This window comes from Podarcis raffonei, chromosome 16 (genome assembly GCF_027172205.1).
Source record: "Podarcis raffonei isolate rPodRaf1 chromosome 16, rPodRaf1.pri, whole genome shotgun sequence".
NCBI classification, from domain to species: domain Eukaryota; kingdom Metazoa; phylum Chordata; class Lepidosauria; order Squamata; family Lacertidae; genus Podarcis; species Podarcis raffonei.
The window spans coordinates 42,842,789-42,861,597 of record NC_070617.1 but is presented as its reverse complement, the minus strand read 5'-3'; positions in this window follow the sequence as shown (position 1 = coordinate 42,861,597).

Sequence of the window (18,809 nt, the reverse complement as noted above, 5' to 3'; positions counted from 1 at the left end):
CACCATCGGTGGTGTTTGCTGTACCACCTCTCCTCCCAGTAGCTTCCTGCCATCGACCGTGACGACGTTTAGGGGCATCGTGGCTGGCATGAGTGCTATGCGATGTTGCTTGATAAAGTCCACTCCAATAAAGTCTGCGTTGCTCCCAGAGTCAATGGTTATTGGTACTTGCATGGTGTGCCCATTGGGCAACTGGAGCGATGCGGTGAGTTGCACCACTGGTTTGGGTGGGAGGGGGTCTGTGGGCTGTAAAATCTCTGGGGACTGCTTCACTGACTTGCCTGGTTGGGCCCCAGTGGCTCTGTTTCCAACCAGGCTTCTTCTTCCCCCTGCAGCTGTTTCGGCTGCTCACCTGTTACCTTTACTGTTGCTGAGGCTGCAGTGTGCTTCTGGAGCCTCTGGGGACACTCTTTGGCCATGTGCTGTGCACTGTCGCAGATGTAACACTTCCTGGTCCCTCTAGGAGCCTTCCCCTTGACTGCTCCCGGTGTTTGGGCTCTGCTGGCAGTCTGAGCCCTGGCACCACCAATCTCCATCGGCTCTTCTCCCCTTCCCAAAGGAGGCATGGACAGCACCCGCCCCGCCTCTCTGGGAAAGAAAGGGGTTGTCCTGGCTGGGGTGCTTGCCTTACGTCCTTCCTCCCTGCTCCAAGGGCGTCCTTCCAGGCGCACACCAATCGCCAACGCTCTTTGGGCAACTTCTTGGGTACTTTGGGGTCGTTCCCCTCTTGCCAGCTCATCTTTCACCTCTCCACTTAGCCCCTCCCAGAACAGGTCTCTGACAGCAATAGAGTCCTTCTCCCAGCCCAGCACGTTCAGTAAGGCAAAAAAGCGCGAGTGATATTGCCTCACCGTCGCTTTCCCTTGCTGTAGTCCATGCATTTCCCTCCGAGCAATATCTACATCTACCGTAGATTTAAAGCAAGCGTCCATAGCTTTGATAAATGCATCGGAATCTTTGAGGGCGGGGTCTTTTTCGCGCCACAAATTCCGCAGCCACGCTTTTGCTTCCCCATGCAAATGAGTGATTATGAAGCCCACCTTCTCTTCCTCATCTCTAAAGTCTTTCCGAAGCAAATTGAGCGCGTAAACCACGTGAGCTCTGAAGTTAGGGTATTGCTGCAGGTTCCCATCAAAGTGGGCTACTAGGCTGCCCCCCCTCTTCCCGAGGCCAACTCCCTCCGGTTTGGGTCCTGGCAGCCCCTCTTTCCCCCAACGGTCCCACCTGGCCTGCAGATCCCGGCAGAGTGCTACTGCTTCTTCTTCTCTTTTCCTGGATGCTGCTACTTCTGCGTAAAGCGTCGTGACTGCTTCTTGCAGTTCTTTCACCTGGCTCTCTGTAGTCATCTTTGCCTATCTTCGTGAGCTCGCAAAACACCAAGTCTTGCCCCTCGCTGCACCAACTCACGCTGCGAGGTTTTTATTGGAGACGGAGCATACTGTCAGGGCTGCCCTAGGTCCCAGCTCACAAAGGACCAACGCTGCTTCGTTGTTAAGTATAAAAGTCTTTATTGAAGTTCAGTTTCACTTCCAGAGCCGCAGCGCGCAGCCCCACGTCTAAAGTGTCAGACCACTGATGCTCCGTCTGAGTCTCCTCCCCCCTGACACCAATTTAAGATCCTAGCCTTGCTCCACCTTCTCCGCTGCTCCTTCCTCCTCTGGGTCCGCCTGCCCGCCGGGGTTCCGCCCTTTCTAGCCTCTTCTCCCGCTGATTCCCCTGAGCCTTCTCCCTCCCTCCGGCGGGCTTTAGGAGCTGGTTCCCCATCCGGGTCTCCTGCTGTTCCGCGCGCCTGCACATTTGAACTTGGCGCGCGCGCCCAGCCAGCAGCTTTCCTCCTGACCGTTTCACTGCTGCTGCCACTGCTTCCCCCTTCGGGGGGGCTAGCTGCAACTGACCTCCCTTCCGTTCCCCCACTCTCCGATGGAGGCGTGGTCAGCCCTGACTCCCTCTCTGGAGGAGACGCTGGCCCTGACACATGTGACTCCTCCCCCCCACTATGCTCTGGTGGGGAAACTGGTCCCGATCCTCCACTGCTGCTTTGGGGTTCCCCTCTGGCTCCTTGTTTCTGGTGCGTCCCCCCTTGGACCCCCCTTGCCCTGACCATCGACGCCCCCTTCTGGGAATCTTCTGATTCGCTGGAGAAGCTCATGGAATCTCTCGGGCCACTGTCATACTCCCCTACGCTGCCCTCAGATTCTTCCCCTTCGCTCTCCCAATCCTCTCTCCCCAGTGCTCCTGCTCCTGATTCCCTGACAACCGTCTTTTAGCTTCCATATGCGTAGAAAGAAGACGAATAAGCTTCGATTTGGCTTATTTCAATTCGAATGGTGTTATTTCGGTGTGCACCAGAATCACCCCCAACCAAACCAAAACGGTGTTTTGGCTTCCATCTACATAAAAAAAAAAGTTGATGGATGTCAGAGGCTCAGGAGCAGAAGAGCAGGGGAGAGAGCAGATAGAGAGCGGAGGAGAGGAATCAGAGGGGAGCGTAGGGGAATATGACAGTGGACCGAGAGATTCCATGAGCTTCTCCAGCGAATCAGAAGATTCCCAGGAGAGGGTGCCTATGGTAAGGGCGAGGCGAATCCCAGAGGGGACGATCCATAAACAAGGAACCAGAGGGGAGTCCCAAAGGAGCAGCGGAGGAGTAGGGCCAGTTTCCCCACCAGAGCACAGTGGGGGGGAAGAGTCACGTGAGTCAGGACCATCTTCTCCTCCATCGGGGAGTGGGGAGAAGGAGGGAAGGCCAGGTCCAGCTAGCCTCCCCGAAAGGGGGAGCAGTGACACAAGTGTAACGGTCAGAAGGAAAGTGGGAGGCTGCGCGCGCGCGCCAAGTTCAAATGTGGAGGAGCGCGGGACAGCAGAAAACCCGGATTGGGAGCCAGGTCCTAAAGCCCGAAAGAGGGGGGGGGAGGAGTCGGGAGAATCAGCGTCAGAAGAATCTCGGAGGGCAGAGACTCCGACTAGCAGAAGGACCCAGAGAAAGAAGGAACAGAGGAAGAGGTGGAGTAAAGCTAGAATCTTAAGCTGGTGTCAGGGGGGCGGAGATTCAGATGGGACTTCTACGGTCTGACGGATAGATGTAGCGTTGCGCGCTGCACGTCTGGAAATGAGACTGAACTTCAATAAAGACTTTTAAACTTGAGCAAGAAGCAGCGTTGGTCTTGTGTGAGCTGGGACCTTGGGCAGCGCTGACAATAACGCACTCATTGGGCTTATTTCAAATTGGTGTTTTGGGGGTTTGAATGCACATTCAACCAAAAATCGCAGAGTGAAATGTTTGTTATCAGCCCAAATCAAGCATAGGTGTTTTGGTTCGATCTCAATACAAAGAGGAAGAAGAAGCTTGGATTGCACTTTCGGTGTTCATTCACCCACAAACAGTAAAGCGAAGTGTCATAAGCATAAACAAAGCAAAACAGGTTGTTTTGGGTTCCATCTACATAGAAAGAAGAATCTTGCATTTCGCTCATTTCAAAGTCGTGTTCTTTGGTGTTAATGCACATTTACCCAAAAATAGCAAACTGTATGTAATGAGAGCAAAATAACAAAAAACCGTCCTTTCGCTTCCATATGCGTAGAAAGAAGACGAATAAGCTTCGATTTGGCTTATTTCAATTCGAATGGTGTTATTTCGGTGTGCACCAGAATCACCCCCAACCAAAGCAAAAAGGTATTTTGGGTTCAATCTACATAAAAAGAAGATGATATCGCTCTGATTGGGCTCATTTCAAATTGGTGTTAGAATGTACATTCAACAAAAAAATCGCATAGTGAAATGTTTGTTATCAGCCCAAATCAAGCATAGGTGTTTTGGTTCATTTCAATAGAAAGAGGAAGAAGAAGCTTGGATTGCACTTTCGGTGTTCATTCACCCAGAAACTGCAAAGCGAAGTGTCATAAGCATAAACAAAGCAAAACTGGTTGTCTACATAGAAGGAAGAATCTTGCATTTCGCTATTTTCAAAGTCGTGTTTTTTGGTGTTAATGCACATTTGCCCAGAAATCGCAAAGTGTATGCAATGAGATCAAAATTACAAAAGACTGTCTTTTCGCTTCCTTATGCATAGAAAGAAGACGAATAAGCTTCGATTGGGCTTATTTCAATTCGAATGGTGTTTTTTGGGTGTGCACCAGAATCACCCCAACCAAAGGAAAACGGTGTTCTGGCTTCCATCTACATAAAAAGAAGTTGATAACGCACTCATTGGTCTTATTTGAAATTGGTGCTTTTGGGGTTTGAATGCACATTCAACCAAAAATCGCATAGTGAAATGTTTGTTATCAGCCCAAATCAAGCATAGGTGTTTTGGTTCATTTCAATAGAAAGAGCAATAAGCTTGGATTGCACTTTCGGTGTTCATTCACCCACAAACAGCAAAGCGAAGTGTCATAAGCATAAACAAAGCAAAACAGGTTGTTTTGGGTTCCATCTACATAGAAAGAAGAATCTTTCATTTCGCCATTTTCAAAGTCGTGTTTTTTGGTGTTAATGCACATTTGCCCAGAAATCGCAAAGTGTATGCAATGAGATCAAAATTACAAAATACGGTCTTTTCGCTTCCTTATGCATAGAAAGAAGACGAATAAGCTTCGATTGGGCTTATTTCAATTCGAATGGTGTTTTTTGGGTGTGCACCAGAATCACCCCAACCAAAGCAAAACGGTGTTCTGGCTTCCATCTACATAAAAAGAAGTTGATAACGCACTCATTGGTCTTATTTGAAATTGGTGTTTTTGGGGTTTGAATGCACATTCAACCAAAAATCGCAGAGTGAAATGTTTGTTATCAGCCCAAATCAATCATAGGTGTTTTGGTTCATTTCAATGGAAAGAGGAGCAATAAGCTTGGATTGCACTTTCGGTGTTCATTCACCCACAAACAGCAAAGCGAAGTGTCATAAGCATAAACAAAGCAAAACAGGTTGTTTTGGGTTCCATCTACATAGAAAGAAGAATCTTGCATTTCGCTCATTTCAAAGTCGTGTTCTTTGGTGTTAATGCACATTTACCCAAAAATAGCAAACTGTATGTAATGAGACCAAAATAACAAAGGACCGTCCTTTCGCTTCCATATGCGTAGAAAGAAGACGAATAAGCTTCGATTTGGCTTATTTCAATTCGAATGGTGTTATTTCGGTGTGCACCAGAATCACCCCCAACCAAAGCAAAAAGGTATTTTGGGTTCAATCTACATAAAAAGAAGATGATATCGCTCTGATTGGGCTCATTTCAAATTGGTGTTAGAATGTACATTCAACAAAAAAATCGCATAGTGAAATGTTTGTTATCAGCCCAAATCAAGCATAGGTGTTTTGGTTCGATCTCAATACAAAGAGGAAGAAGAAGCTTGGATTGCACTTTCGGTGTTAATTCACCCAGAAACTGCAAAGCGAAGTGTCATAAGCATAAACAAAGCAAAACAGGTTGTTTTGGGTTCCATCTACATAGAAAGAAGAATCTTTCATTTCGCTATTTTCAAAGTCGTGTTTTTTGGTGTTAATGCACATTTGCCCAGAAATCGCAAAGTGTATGCAATGAGATCAAAATTACAAAAGACTGTCTTTTCGCTTCCTTATGCATAGAAAGAAGACGAATAAGCTTCGATTGGGCTTATTTCAATTCGAATGGTGTTTTTTGGGTGTGCACCAGAATCACCCCAACCAAAGCAAAACGGTGTTCTGGCTTCCATCTACATAAAAAGAAGTTGATAACGCACTCATTGGTCTTATTTGAAATTGGTGTTTTTGGGGTTTGAATGCACATTCAACCAAAAATCGCATAGTGAAATGTTTGTTATCAGCCCAAATCAAGCATAGGTGTTTTGGTTCATTTCAATAGAAAGAGCAATAAGCTTGGATTGCACTTTCGGTGTTCATTCACCCACAAACAGCAAAGCGAAGTGTCATAAGCATAAACAAGGCAAAACAGGTTGTTTTGGGTTCCATCTACATAGAAAGAAGAATCTTTCATTTCGCTATTTTCAAAGTCGTGTTTTTTGGTGTTGTCAGCGCTGCCCAAGGTCCCAGCTCACACAAGACCAACGCTGCTTCTTGCTCAAGTTCAAAAGTCTTTATTGAAGTTCAGTCTCATTTCCAGACGTGCAGCGCGCAACGCTACATCTATCCGTCAGATCATAGAAGTCCCATCTGAATCTCCGCCCCCCTGACACCAGCTTAAGATTCTAGCTTTACTCCACCTCTTCCTCTGTTCCTTCTTTCTCTGGGTCCTTCTGCTAGTCGGAGTCTCTGCCCTCCGAGATTCTTCTGACGCTGATTCTCCCGACTCCTCCTCCCCCCTCTTTCGGGCTTTAGGACCTGGCTCCCAATCCGGGTTTTCTGCTGTCCCGCGCTCCTCCACATTTGAACTTGGCGCGCGCGCGCAGCCTCCCACTTTCCTTCTGACCGTTACACTTGTGTCACTGCTCCCCCTTTCGGGGAGGCTAGCTGGACCTGCCCTTCCCTCCGTCTCCCCACTCCCCGATGGAGGAGACGCTGGTCCTGACTCCCATGCCTCTTCTCCCCCACTGTGCTCTGGTGGGGGAACTGGCCCTACTTCTCCGCTACTCCTTTGGGACTCCCCTCTGGTTCCCTGTTTATGGATCGTCCCCTCTGGGATTCGCCTCGCCCTTACCATAGGCGCCCCCTCCTGGGAATCTTCTGATTCGCTGGAGAAGCTCATGGAATCTCTCGGTCCACTGTCATATTCCCCTACGCTCCCCTCTGATTCCTCTCCTCCGCTCTCTATTTGCTCTCTCCCCTGCTCTTCTGCTCCTGAGCCTCTGACATCCATCCCCCCCTCGAAGCCCCCCCTTCCCCCCTCCCCCTCTTCGGGTGTGGGTTCCAGGTGCTCCAGCGCTGGGGGTGTGAGTGCTGGCTTCCGTTCTCTCTCCCTGGTGTGCAACCGTCCGGCGGGATCAGGCCCCCCCACGATGGGTTCGTCGACGTCGACTTCCTCTGCTTCCATTTCTCTGCTGTCGTGCTCAAAACCAAGATCCTCCCCCCACACGTCCATGTCCTCCTCTCCCCCCGGTCCCTCGGGTGAGGCTGTGTGCAAGGGCCCCCTCAGCAGTTCCCTGCTCCACCCCACTTCTGGTTGAGTGTCCCACCAATAGGAGCGGTCCGTGGCAAACCCCGAGAGCGACCCCTCCGGGGAGCTCATCCCCGGCGTCGGCTCCTCATCTGAGGAGAAACCTTGGAACGTGCTGGCTGACAGTGTGGGTGTGAAAAGCCAGTCGTCAAAATACTCCGCCGGCATGGGTCTGTGTGGGAAGATCGAATGGAACTCGTCTTTGAGATAGTGCTCCTCCACGGCGTAGCACGGCACCCACTCGTTGGCGCTGGCCGGAGTACCCTCCCTGGCGAGGAGATATTCAACTCCCTCTTCCCCCCATCTGGAGTCCAAAATCTCTGTGACCTCGTTGAGTGGCGTCGCCCTCTGTGGTCCCTCCCCTGCTGGCGATGGGCTACGTGGAGCTGGTGCGGTCCCTGGCGCCTGAAACCTGTGGGGCGCCTTGTAAGGCGTGAGCACTGACCTGTGAAAGACTGGGTGCATTCTGGAGCCCTCCGGGAGTGTCAACCGGTAGGCCACTGGATTGATTTGTGCCGCGACCTGGTAAGGTCCCAGCTGCTTGTGTCCTAGCTTCCTCTTAGCTAGCGTTCTGGCCGGCACTGCCTGAGCTGCTAACCAGACCCAGTCCCCTACCTGTATGTCTTCCCCAACCCTCCTGTGCCTGTCTGCCTGCATCTTGTAGGCGTGTTTCGCGAGTTCCAAGTGCCTTCGGAGTTGCTCATGGACCTCCTGTAACTCTGCGGCTAAGTGCTCTGCCCCCCGTGGCTCCCCCTCTGCCTCGGTCTCCAACCCCGGGAAGGTTCTGGGGTGGCGCCCATTGTTGGCGAAGAACGGTGTCACCCCTGTAGACCCGTGCTTCGTGTTGTTGTAGGCAAACTCGGCTAGCGGTAGGTAGTCCACCCAGGTCGAGGGCTGTTGATTGGCGTAGCATCGCAGGTACTGCTGCATGATGGCGTTGACCCTCTCCGCCTGTCCGTTGGTCTGCGGGTGTCGTGCCGACGCTAAGTTGATCTTGACGTTCAGGATGCCCAGCAGCTTCTGCCAAAAGTTCGAGATGAATTGGCGGCCCCGGTCGGACAGGATGGACCGCGGCAGGCCGTGAGCTTTGAACACGTGGTCTATGAACAGCTTGGCGGTCTGTTCCGCTGTGGCCACCTTCGCGCACGGAATGAAATGCGCCATTTTGGTGAAGAGGTCTACGACCACGAGTACTGCTGTTTTGCCGCGCGAACTGGGCAGATCTGTAACAAAGTCCAGGGCCACTTTCTCCCATGGTTCGAGCGGCGTCTGCAGCGGTTCCAGCAGACCCGCCGGCTTCCTGTGTACTGGCTTGGCCCTTTGGCAGGTGTCACACCTGGAAACGTAATCCGCAACTTCTCCCCGCACCTTGGGCCACCAAAAGTCCCTGGTGACTAATTCCGCCGTCTTGTCCTTGCCGAAGTGCCCAGCGCTGGGCGCGTCGTGCAGCTGCTGCAAGACTCTCGCGCGAAGGTCTTCTCCCGGTACGTAGAGAGCCCCTTTGCGGAGGAGTAGTCCGTCGCGTATCTGGAACTCGTCGTCCCTCGCTGTGCCGTTTCGCACCTCCTCCATCTTGGTTTGCGCAAACGAATCCGCCTGTAGCGCACGACGGACTGCGTCCAGGTCCACTGCGGCTGAAGCGCACGCCCACACCTCTGGTGCGAAAATGTGTTTGGCCGCTGCCGGTGCCGCTTCCTCGAGATACTGCGGCTTCCTGGATAGCGCATCCGCCATGACGTTGTTGTCTCCCGGGATGTATTCTATCCGGAAATCGAAATCTGCAAAGAACTCCGCCCAGCGGATGTGTCTCTGGTTCAGGAATTTCGCCGTGCGCCAGTACTCCAGGTTCTTGTGGTCCGTGCGAACCTGCACCGTGTGTCTGGCTCCGACGAGGAAGTGCCGCCACGCCTTGAAAGCTGCATGAATGGCCAGCAACTCCCTGTCCCAGATGGTGTAGTTCTGCTCCGACGTGCTGAGCTTCCTGGAGTAGAATGCGCACGGTCTCCAGTCCCCTTGCGGATCTTGCTGCAACAGGACCGCCCCCACCGCTCTGTCCGAGGCGTCCGTTTCAACCCTCATCGGTTTGCTGGGGTTTACGTGTAGCAGCTGTTCTTCGGACGCGAAGAGACGCTTGAGCCTCCGAAAGGACTGCTCCGCCTGGTCCGTCCAGGTGAACTTCTTCTTCTTGGAGCTGAGGGTGTCCGTGATGGCCGCTGTCTCCTTCGCGAACCCCTTGATGAACTTGCGATAAAAGTTGGCGAAACCGACGAACTTCTGGACCTCCTTCCGGTTGCGCGGGCTCTTCCAGTCCAACACTGAGCGGACCTTGGCGCTGTCCATGGCAAGTCCCTTGTCGGACAGCTTGTAGCCCAGGAAATCCACCTCTGTCGTGTCGAACTGGCACTTCTCCAGTTTGGCGTAAAGTCTGTGCTCCCGTAGTCTCTGCAGGACCTCCTTGACGTCCTCCTCGTGCGCCTCCTGCGAGTCCGAAAAGATCAGGATATCATCTAAAAAGCAGACGCACTTCTTGTAGAGGAGTCCCGCTAGCACGTGGTGCATGAAAGCTTGGAAACAATGGGAGCCATTTTGGAGACCAAACGGCATGACTCTGTATTCATAGGTTCCTAAAGGCGTAAACATGGCTGTCTTCCACTCGTCGCCCTCCCGCATGCGTATAAGGTTGTAGGCCCCTCGTAAATCCAACTTGGTGAAGATCCGTCCCTTCCTCACCGTCGCGAGCAGGTCGTCAATTTTGGGCATGGGGAATGCTGTGGGCTTTGTCCTGGAATTGATGATTCTATAATCCACTATGAGCCTCCGTTCGGGCGTGTCTCTCTTCTTCACGAAAAACACGGGACTGCCCCCCACTGCTTTGGATTCCCGGATGAATCCCCGCTTCAAATTGCGATCTATGAACTCCCTGAGTTCTTGCATTTCGTCTTCAGACATGGAGTACAGTTTCCCAGTTGGCAGCGTCGCCCCTGGCAGGAGGTCAATCTTGCAGTCGTAGGGTCTGTGGGGAGGCAGCCTGTCTGCTTCCTTCTCGCAGAAGACTTCCAAAAAGTCCTTGTACTTGTTGGGCACCGCTTGCACCACGCCTAGGTGTAGCTGCGGTGCATCCTCTTGCCCCTCTCCTTCCTGGCAGGTCTGGATGCAGTGCGCTGCGCAGTAGGAAGAGCAGAAGGTCAATTGCCGCTGGTACCACGCTAATGCCGGGCTGTGCCTATCCAGCCAACTCATGCCCAACACTATGGGCGTGTCCGACAGGTGGGTGACGTTGAAACTGATGACTTCGCGGTGGTTTCCAATTTGCATCACCAGAGGCGGTGTTTGCTGTACCACCTCTCCTCCCAGTATCTTCCTGCCATCTACCGTGACAACATTTAGGGGCATCGTGGCTGGCAGGAGTGCTATGCTATGCTGCTTGACGAAGTCCAACCCTACAAAGTCTGCGTTGCTACCAGAGTCAATGGTAATAGGGACCTCCAGAGTGAGCCCATCGGGCAGCTGGAGCGATGCAGTGAGTTGCACCACTGGTTTGGGTGGGAGGGGGTCTGTGGGCTGCAAAATCTCTGGGGACTGTTTCACTGACTCGCCTGGTTGAGCCCCAGAGCCTCCATCTCCAACCAGGCGTCGCCTTTTCCCTGCTGCTCAACTCCCTGCTGAATTCCTCCTTTAACAGTTGCTGAGGCTGCAGTGTGTTTCTGGAGCCTCTGGGGACACTCTTTCGCCATGTGCTGTGCACTGTCGCAGATGTAACACTTCCTGCTCCCTCTAGGAGCCTTCGCCTTGACTGCTCCTGGTGTCTGGGCTCTGCTTGCTGTCTGAGCCCTTGCACCTCCGATTTCCATTGGCTCCTCTCCACTTATGAGAGGAGGCGTGGACTGAGCGCGCTCTGTCTCTCTGGGTAGGAAGGGAGTCGTTCTAACTGACGTGTTTGCTCTTCGCCCCTCCTCCCTGCTCCACGGGCGTTCTTCCAGGCGCACCCCAATTGCAAGCGCCCTTTGGACTACTTCTGTTGTATTTTGGGGTCTCTCCCCCCTCGCCAGTTCATCTTTAACGGCTCCATTCAGCCCCTCCCAGAACAGATCCCTGACGGCAGCTGAGTCCTTCTGCCAGCCCAGCACATTTACTAACCCAAAAAAGCGGGAATGATACTGGCGCACCGTCGCTCTCCCTTGTCGCAATCCATGCATTTCCCTTCTAGCGACATCCACATCCACCGTTGATTTAAAGCAAGCGTCCATGGCTCCAATAAAAGCGCTTGAATCTTTGAGGGCGGGGTCATTTTCGCGTAGCAAAGTTCGCAGCCACGACTTAGCTTCCCCATGCAGATGAGTGATTATGAAACCCACTTTCTCCTCCTCATCTCTAAAATCTTTCCGAAGCAAATTGAGCGCGAAGACTACTTCTGCTCTGAAGTTAGGGTACTGCTGCAGGTTCCCGTCAAAATGGGTCACAAGGCTTGCCCCCCTTTTCCCGAGGCTAACTCCCTCCGGCTTGGCTCCCAGCTGCCCCTCCTTTCCCCATTTGTCCCACCTGGCTTGCAGATCCTGGCAGAGCGCAGCTGTGTCTTCTTCTTTTTTCCTAGACGCAGCTAATTCTGCGTAGAGCGTTGACACCGCTTCCTGCAATTGCTTGACTTTTTCCTCAGTCGTCATCTTTGCCTATCTCCGTGAGCTCGCAGAGTTTATTTGAGATGGGACTTACTGTCAGCGCTGCCCAAGGTCCCAGCTCACACAAGACCAACGCTGCTTCTTGCTCAAGTTCAAAAGTCTTTATTGAAGTTCAGTCTCATTTCCAGACGTGCAGCGCGCAACGCTACATCTATCCGTCAGATCATAGAAGTCCCATCTGAATCTCCGCCCCCCCTGACACCAGCTTAAGATTCTAGCTTTACTCCACCTCTTCCTCTGTTCCTTCTTTCTCTGGGTCCTTCTGCTAGTCGGAGTCTCTGCCCTCCGAGATTCTTCTGACGCTGATTCTCCCGACTCCTCCTCCCCCCTCTTTCGGGCTTTAGGACCTGGCTCCCAATCCGGGTTTTCTGCTGTCCCGCGCTCCTCCACATTTGAACTTGGCGCGCGCGCGCAGCCTCCCACTTTCCTTCTGACCGTTACACTTGTGTCACTGCTCCCCCTTTCGGGGAGGCTAGCTGGACCTGCCCTTCCCTCCGTCTCCCCACTCCCCGATGGAGGAGACGCTGGTCCTGACTCCCATGCCTCTTCTCCCCCACTGTGCTCTGGTGGGGGAACTGGCCCTACTTCTCCGCTACTCCTTTGGGACTCCCCTCTGGTTCCCTGTTTATGGATCGTCCCCTCTGGGATTCGCCTCGCCCTTACCATAGGCGCCCCCTCCTGGGAATCTTCTGATTCGCTGGAGAAGCTCATGGAATCTCTCGGTCCACTGTCATATTCCCCTACGCTCCCCTCTGATTCCTCTCCTCCGCTCTCTATTTGCTCTCTCCCCTGCTCTTCTGCTCCTGAGCCTCTGACAGGTGTTAATGCACATTTGCCCAGAAATCGCAAAGTGTATGCAATGAGATCAAAATTACAAAAGACTGTCTTTTCGCTTCCTTATGCATAGAAAGAAGACGAATAAGCTTCGATTGGGCTTATTTCAATTCGAATGGTGTTTTTTGGGTGTGCACCAGAATCACCCCAACCAAAGCAAAACGGTGTTCTGGCTTCCATCTACATAAAAAGAAGTTGATAACGCACTCATTGGTCTTATTTGAAATTGGTGTTTTTGGGGTTTGAATGCACATTCAACCAAAAATCGCAGAGTGAAATGTTTGTTATCAGCCCAAATCAAGCATAGGTGTTTTGGTTCATTTCAATAGAAAGAGGAGCAATAAGCTTGGATTGCACTTTCGGTGTTCATTCACCCACAAACAGCAAAGCGAAGTGTCATAAGCATAAACAAAGCAAAACAGGTTGTTTTGGGTTCCATCTACATAGAAAGAAGAATCTTTCATTTCGCTATTTTCAAAGTCGTGTTTTTTGGTGTTAATGCACATTTGCCCAGAAATCGCAAAGTGTATGCAATGAGATCAAAATTACAAAAGACTGTCTTTTCGCTTCCTTATGCATAGAAAGAAGACGAATAAGCTTCGATTGGGCTTATTTCAATTCGAATGGTGTTTTTTGGGTGTGCACCAGAATCACCCCAACCAAAGCAAAACGGTGTTCTGGCTTCCATCTACATAAAAAGAAGTTGATAACGCACTCATTGGTCTTATTTGAAATTGGTGTTTTTGGGGTTTGAATGCACATTCAACCAAAAATCGCAGAGTGAAATGTTTGTTATCAGCCCAAATCAAGCATAGGTGTTTTGGTTCATTTCAATAGAAAGAGGAGCAATAAGCTTGGATTGCACTTTCGGTGTTCATTCACCCACAAACAGCAAAGCGAAGTGTCATAAGCATAAACAAAGCCAAACAGGTTGTTTTGGGTTCCATCTACATAGAAAGAAGAATCTTGCATTTCGCTCATTTCAAAGTCGTGTTCTTTGGTGTTAATGCACATTTACCCAAAAATAGCAAACTGTATGTAATGAGACCAAAATAACAAAGGACCGTCCTTTCGCTTCCATATGCGTAGAAAGAAGACGAATAAGCTTCGATTTGGCTTATTTCAATTCGAATGGTGTTATTTCGGTGTGCACCAGAATCACCCCCAACCAAAGCAAAAAGGTATTTTGGGTTCAATCTACATAAAAAGAAGATGATATCGCTCTGATTGGGCTCATTTCAAATTGGTGTTAGAATGTACATTCAACAAAAAAATCGCATAGTGAAATGTTTGTTATCAGCCCAAATCAAGCATAGGTGTTTTGGTTCGATCTCAATACAAAGAGGAAGAAGAAGCTTGGATTGCACTTTCGGTGTTAATTCACCCAGAAACTGCAAAGCGAAGTGTCATAAGCATAAACAAAGCAAAACAGGTTGTTTTGGGTTCCATCTACATAGAAAGAAGAATCTTTCATTTCGCTATTTTCAAAGTCGTGTTTTTTGGTGTTAATGCACATTTGCCCAGAAATCGCAAAGTGTATGCAATGAGATCAAAATTACAAAAGACGGTCTTTTCGCTTCCTTATGCATAGAAAGAAGACGAATAAGCTTCGATTGGGCTTATTTCAATTCGAATGGTGTTTTTTGGGTGTGCACCAGAATCACCCCAACCAAAGCAAAACGGTGTTCTGGCTTCCATCTACATAAAAAGAAGTTGATAACGCACTCATTGGGCTTATTTGAAATTGGTGTTTTTGGGGTTTGAATGCACATTCAACCAAAAATCGCATAGTGAAATGTTTGTTATCAGCCCAAATCAAGCATAGGTGTTTTGGTTCATTTCAATAGAAAGAGCAATAAGCTTGGATTGCACTTTCGGTGTTCATTCACCCACAAACAGCAAAGCGAAGTGTCATAAGCATAAACAAGGCAAAACAGGTTGTTTTGGGTTCCATCTACATAGAAAGAAGAATCTTTCATTTCGCTATTTTCAAAGTCGTGTTTTTTGGTGTTAATGCACATTTGCCCAGAAATCGCAAAGTGTATGCAATGAGATCAAAATTACAAAAGACTGTCTTTTCGCTTCCTTATGCATAGAAAGAAGACGAATAAGCTTCGATTGGGCTTATTTCAATTCGAATGGTGTTTTTTGGGTGTGCACCAGAATCACCCCAACCAAAGCAAAACGGTGTTCTGGCTTCCATCTACATAAAAAGAAGTTGATAACGCACTCATTGGTCTTATTTGAAATTGGTGTTTTTGGGGTTTGAATGCACATTCAACCAAAAATCGCAGAGTGAAATGTTTGTTATCAGCCCAAATCAAGCATAGGTGTTTTGGTTCATTTCAATAGAAAGAGGAGCAATAAGCTTGGATTGCACTTTCGGTGTTCATTCACCCACAAACAGCAAAGCGAAGTGTCATAAGCATAAACAAAGCAAAACAGGTTGTTTTGGGTTCCATCTACATAGAAAGAAGAATCTTTCATTTCGCTATTTTCAAAGTCGTGTTTTTTGGTGTTAATGCACATTTGCCCAGAAATCGCAAAGTGTATGCAATGAGATCAAAATTACAAAAGACTGTCTTTTCGCTTCCTTATGCATAGAAAGAAGACGAATAAGCTTCGATTGGGCTTATTTCAATTCGAATGGTGTTTTTTGGGTGTGCACCAGAATCACCCCAACCAAAGCAAAACGGTGTTCTGGCTTCCATCTACATAAAAAGAAGTTGATAACGCACTCATTGGTCTTATTTGAAATTGGTGTTTTTGGGGTTTGAATGCACATTCAACCAAAAATCGCAGAGTGAAATGTTTGTTATCAGCCCAAATCAAGCATAGGTGTTTTGGTTCATTTCAATAGAAAGAGGAGCAATAAGCTTGGATTGCACTTTCGGTGTTCATTCACCCACAAACAGCAAAGCGAAGTGTCATAAGCATAAACAAAGCCAAACAGGTTGTTTTGGGTTCCATCTACATAGAAAGAAGAATCTTGCATTTCGCTATTGTCAGCGCTGCCCAAGGTCCCAGCTCACACAAGACCAACGCTGCTTCTTGCTCAAGTTCAAAAGTCTTTATTGAAGTTCAGTCTCATTTCCAGACGTGCAGCGCGCAACGCTACATCTATCCGTCAGATCATAGAAGTCCCATCTGAATCTCCGCCCCCCCTGACACCAGCTTAAGATTCTAGCTTTACTCCACCTCTTCCTCTGTTCCTTCTTTCTCTGGGTCCTTCTGCTAGTCGGAGTCTCTGCCCTCCGAGATTCTTCTGACGCTGATTCTCCCGACTCCTCCTCCCCCCTCTTTCGGGCTTTAGGACCTGGCTCCCAATCCGGGTTTTCTGCTGTCCCGCGCTCCTCCACATTTGAACTTGGCGCGCGCGCGCAGCCTCCCACTTTCCTTCTGACCGTTACACTTGTGTCACTGCTCCCCCTTTCGGGGAGGCTAGCTGGACCTGCCCTTCCCTCCGTCTCCCCACTCCCCGATGGAGGAGACGCTGGTCCTGACTCCCATGCCTCTTCTCCCCCACTGTGCTCTGGTGGGGGAACTGGCCCTACTTCTCCGCTACTCCTTTGGGACTCCCCTCTGGTTCCCTGTTTATGGATCGTCCCCTCTGGGATTCGCCTCGCCCTTACCATAGGCGCCCCCTCCTGGGAATCTTCTGATTCGCTGGAGAAGCTCATGGAATCTCTCGGTCCACTGTCATATTCCCCTACGCTCCCCTCTGATTCCTCTCCTCCGCTCTCTATTTGCTCTCTCCCCTGCTCTTCTGCTCCTGAGCCTCTGACAGCTATTTTCAAAGTCGTGGTTTTTGGTGTTAAGGCACATTTACCCAGAAATCGCAAAGTGTATGCAATGAGATCAAAATTACAAAAGACGGTCTTTTCGCTTCCTTATGCATAGAAAGAAGACGAATAAGCTTCGATTGGGCTTATTTCAATTCGAATGGTGTTATTTCGGTGTGCACCAGAATCACCCCAACCAAAGCAAAACGGTGTTTTGGCTTCCATCTACATAAAAAAAAAAGTTGATAACGCACTCATTGGTCTTATTTGAAATTGGTGTTTTTGGGGTTTGAATGCACATTCAACCAAAAATCGCAGAGTGAAATGTTTGTTATCAGCCCAAATCAATCATAGGTGTTTTGGTTCATTTCAATAGAAAGAGCAATAAGCTTGGATTGCACTTTCGGTGTTCATTCACCCAGAAACTGCAAAGCGAAGTGTCATAAGCATAAACAAAGCCAAACAGGTTGTTTTGGGTTCCATCTACATAGAAAGAAGAATCTTGCATTTCGCTCATTTCAAAGTCGTGTTCTTTGGTGTTAATGCACATTTACCCAAAAATAGCAAACTGTATGTAATGAGACCAAAATAACAAAGGACCGTCTTTTCGCTTCCATATGCATAGAAAGAAGACGAATAAGCTTCGATTTGGCTTATTTCAATTCGAATGGTGTTATTTCGGTGTGCACCAGAATCACCCCAACCAAAGCAAAACGGTGTTTTGGCTTCCATCCACATAAAAAGAAGTTGATAACGCACTCATTGGTCTTATTTGAAATTGGTGTTTTTGGGGTTTGAATGCACATTCAACCAAAAATCGCAGAGTGAAATGTTTGTTATCAGCCCAAATCAAGCATAGGTGTTTTGGTTCATTTCAATAGAAAGAGGAGCAATAAGCTTGGATTGCACTTTCGGTGTTCATTCACCCACAAACAGCAAAGCGAAGTGTCATAAGCATAAACAAAGCAAAACAGGTTGTTTTGGGTTCCATCTACATAGAAAGAAGAATCTTTCATTTCGCTATTTTCAAAGTCGTGTTTTTTGGTGTTAATGCACATTTGCCCAGAAATCGCAAAGTGTATGCAATGAGATCAAAATTACAAAAGACTGTCTTTTCGCTTCCTTATGCATAGAAAGAAGACGAATAAGCTTCGATTGGGCTTATTTCAATTCGAATGGTGTTTTTTGGGTGTGCACCAGAATCACCCCAACCAAAGCAAAACGGTGTTCTGGCTTCCATCTACATAAAAAGAAGTTGATAACGCACTCATTGGTCTTATTTGAAATTGGTGTTTTTGGGGTTTGAATGCACATTCAACCAAAAATCGCAGAGTGAAATGTTTGTTATCAGCCCAAATCAAGCATAGGTGTTTTGGTTCATTTCAATAGAAAGAGGAGCAATAAGCTTGGATTGCACTTTCGGTGTTCATTCACCCACAAACAGCAAAGCGAAGTGTCATAAGCATAAACAAAGCCAAACAGGTTGTTTTGGGTTCCATCTACATAGAAAGAAGAATCTTGCATTTCGCTATTTTCAAAGTCGTGGTTTTTGGTGTTAAGGCACATTTACCCAGAAATCGCAAAGTGTATGCAATGAGATCAAAATTACAAAAGACGGTCTTTTCGCTTCCTTATGCATAGAAAGAAGACGAATAAGCTTCGATTTGGCTTATTTCAATTCGAATGGTGTTATTTCGGTGTGCACCAGAATCACCCCAACCAAAGCAAAACGGTGTTTTGGCTTCCATCTACATAAAAAAAAAAGTTGATAACGCACTCATTGGGCTTATTTCAAATTGGTGTTTTGGGGGTTTGAATGCACATTCAACCAAAAATCGCAGAGTGAAATGTTTGTTATCAGCCAAAATCAATCATAGGTGTTTTGGTTCATTTCAATGGAAAGAGGAGCAATAAGCTTGGATTGCACTTTCGGTGTTCATTCACCCAGAAACTGCAAAGCGAAGTGTCATAAGCATAAACAAAGCAAAACAGGTTGTTTTGGGTTCCATCTACATAGAAAGAAGAATCTTGCATTTCGCTCATTTCAAAGTCGTGTTCTTTGGTGTTAATGCACATTTACCCAAAATAGCAAACTGTATGTAATGAGACCAAAATAACAAAATACGGTCTTTTCGCTTCCATATGCGTAGAAAGAAGACGAATAAGCTTCGATTGGGCTTATTTCAATTCGAATGGTGTTATTTTGGTGTGCACCAGAATCACCCCCAACCAAAGCAAAAAGGTATTTTGGGTTCAATCTACATAAAAAGAAGATGATATCGCTCTGATTGGGCTCATTTCAAATTGGTGTTAGAATGTACATTCAACAAAAAAATCGCATAGTGAAATGTTTGTTATCAGCCCAAATCAAGCATAGGTGTTTTGGTTCGATCTCAATACAAAGAGGAAGAAGAAGCTTGGATTGCAC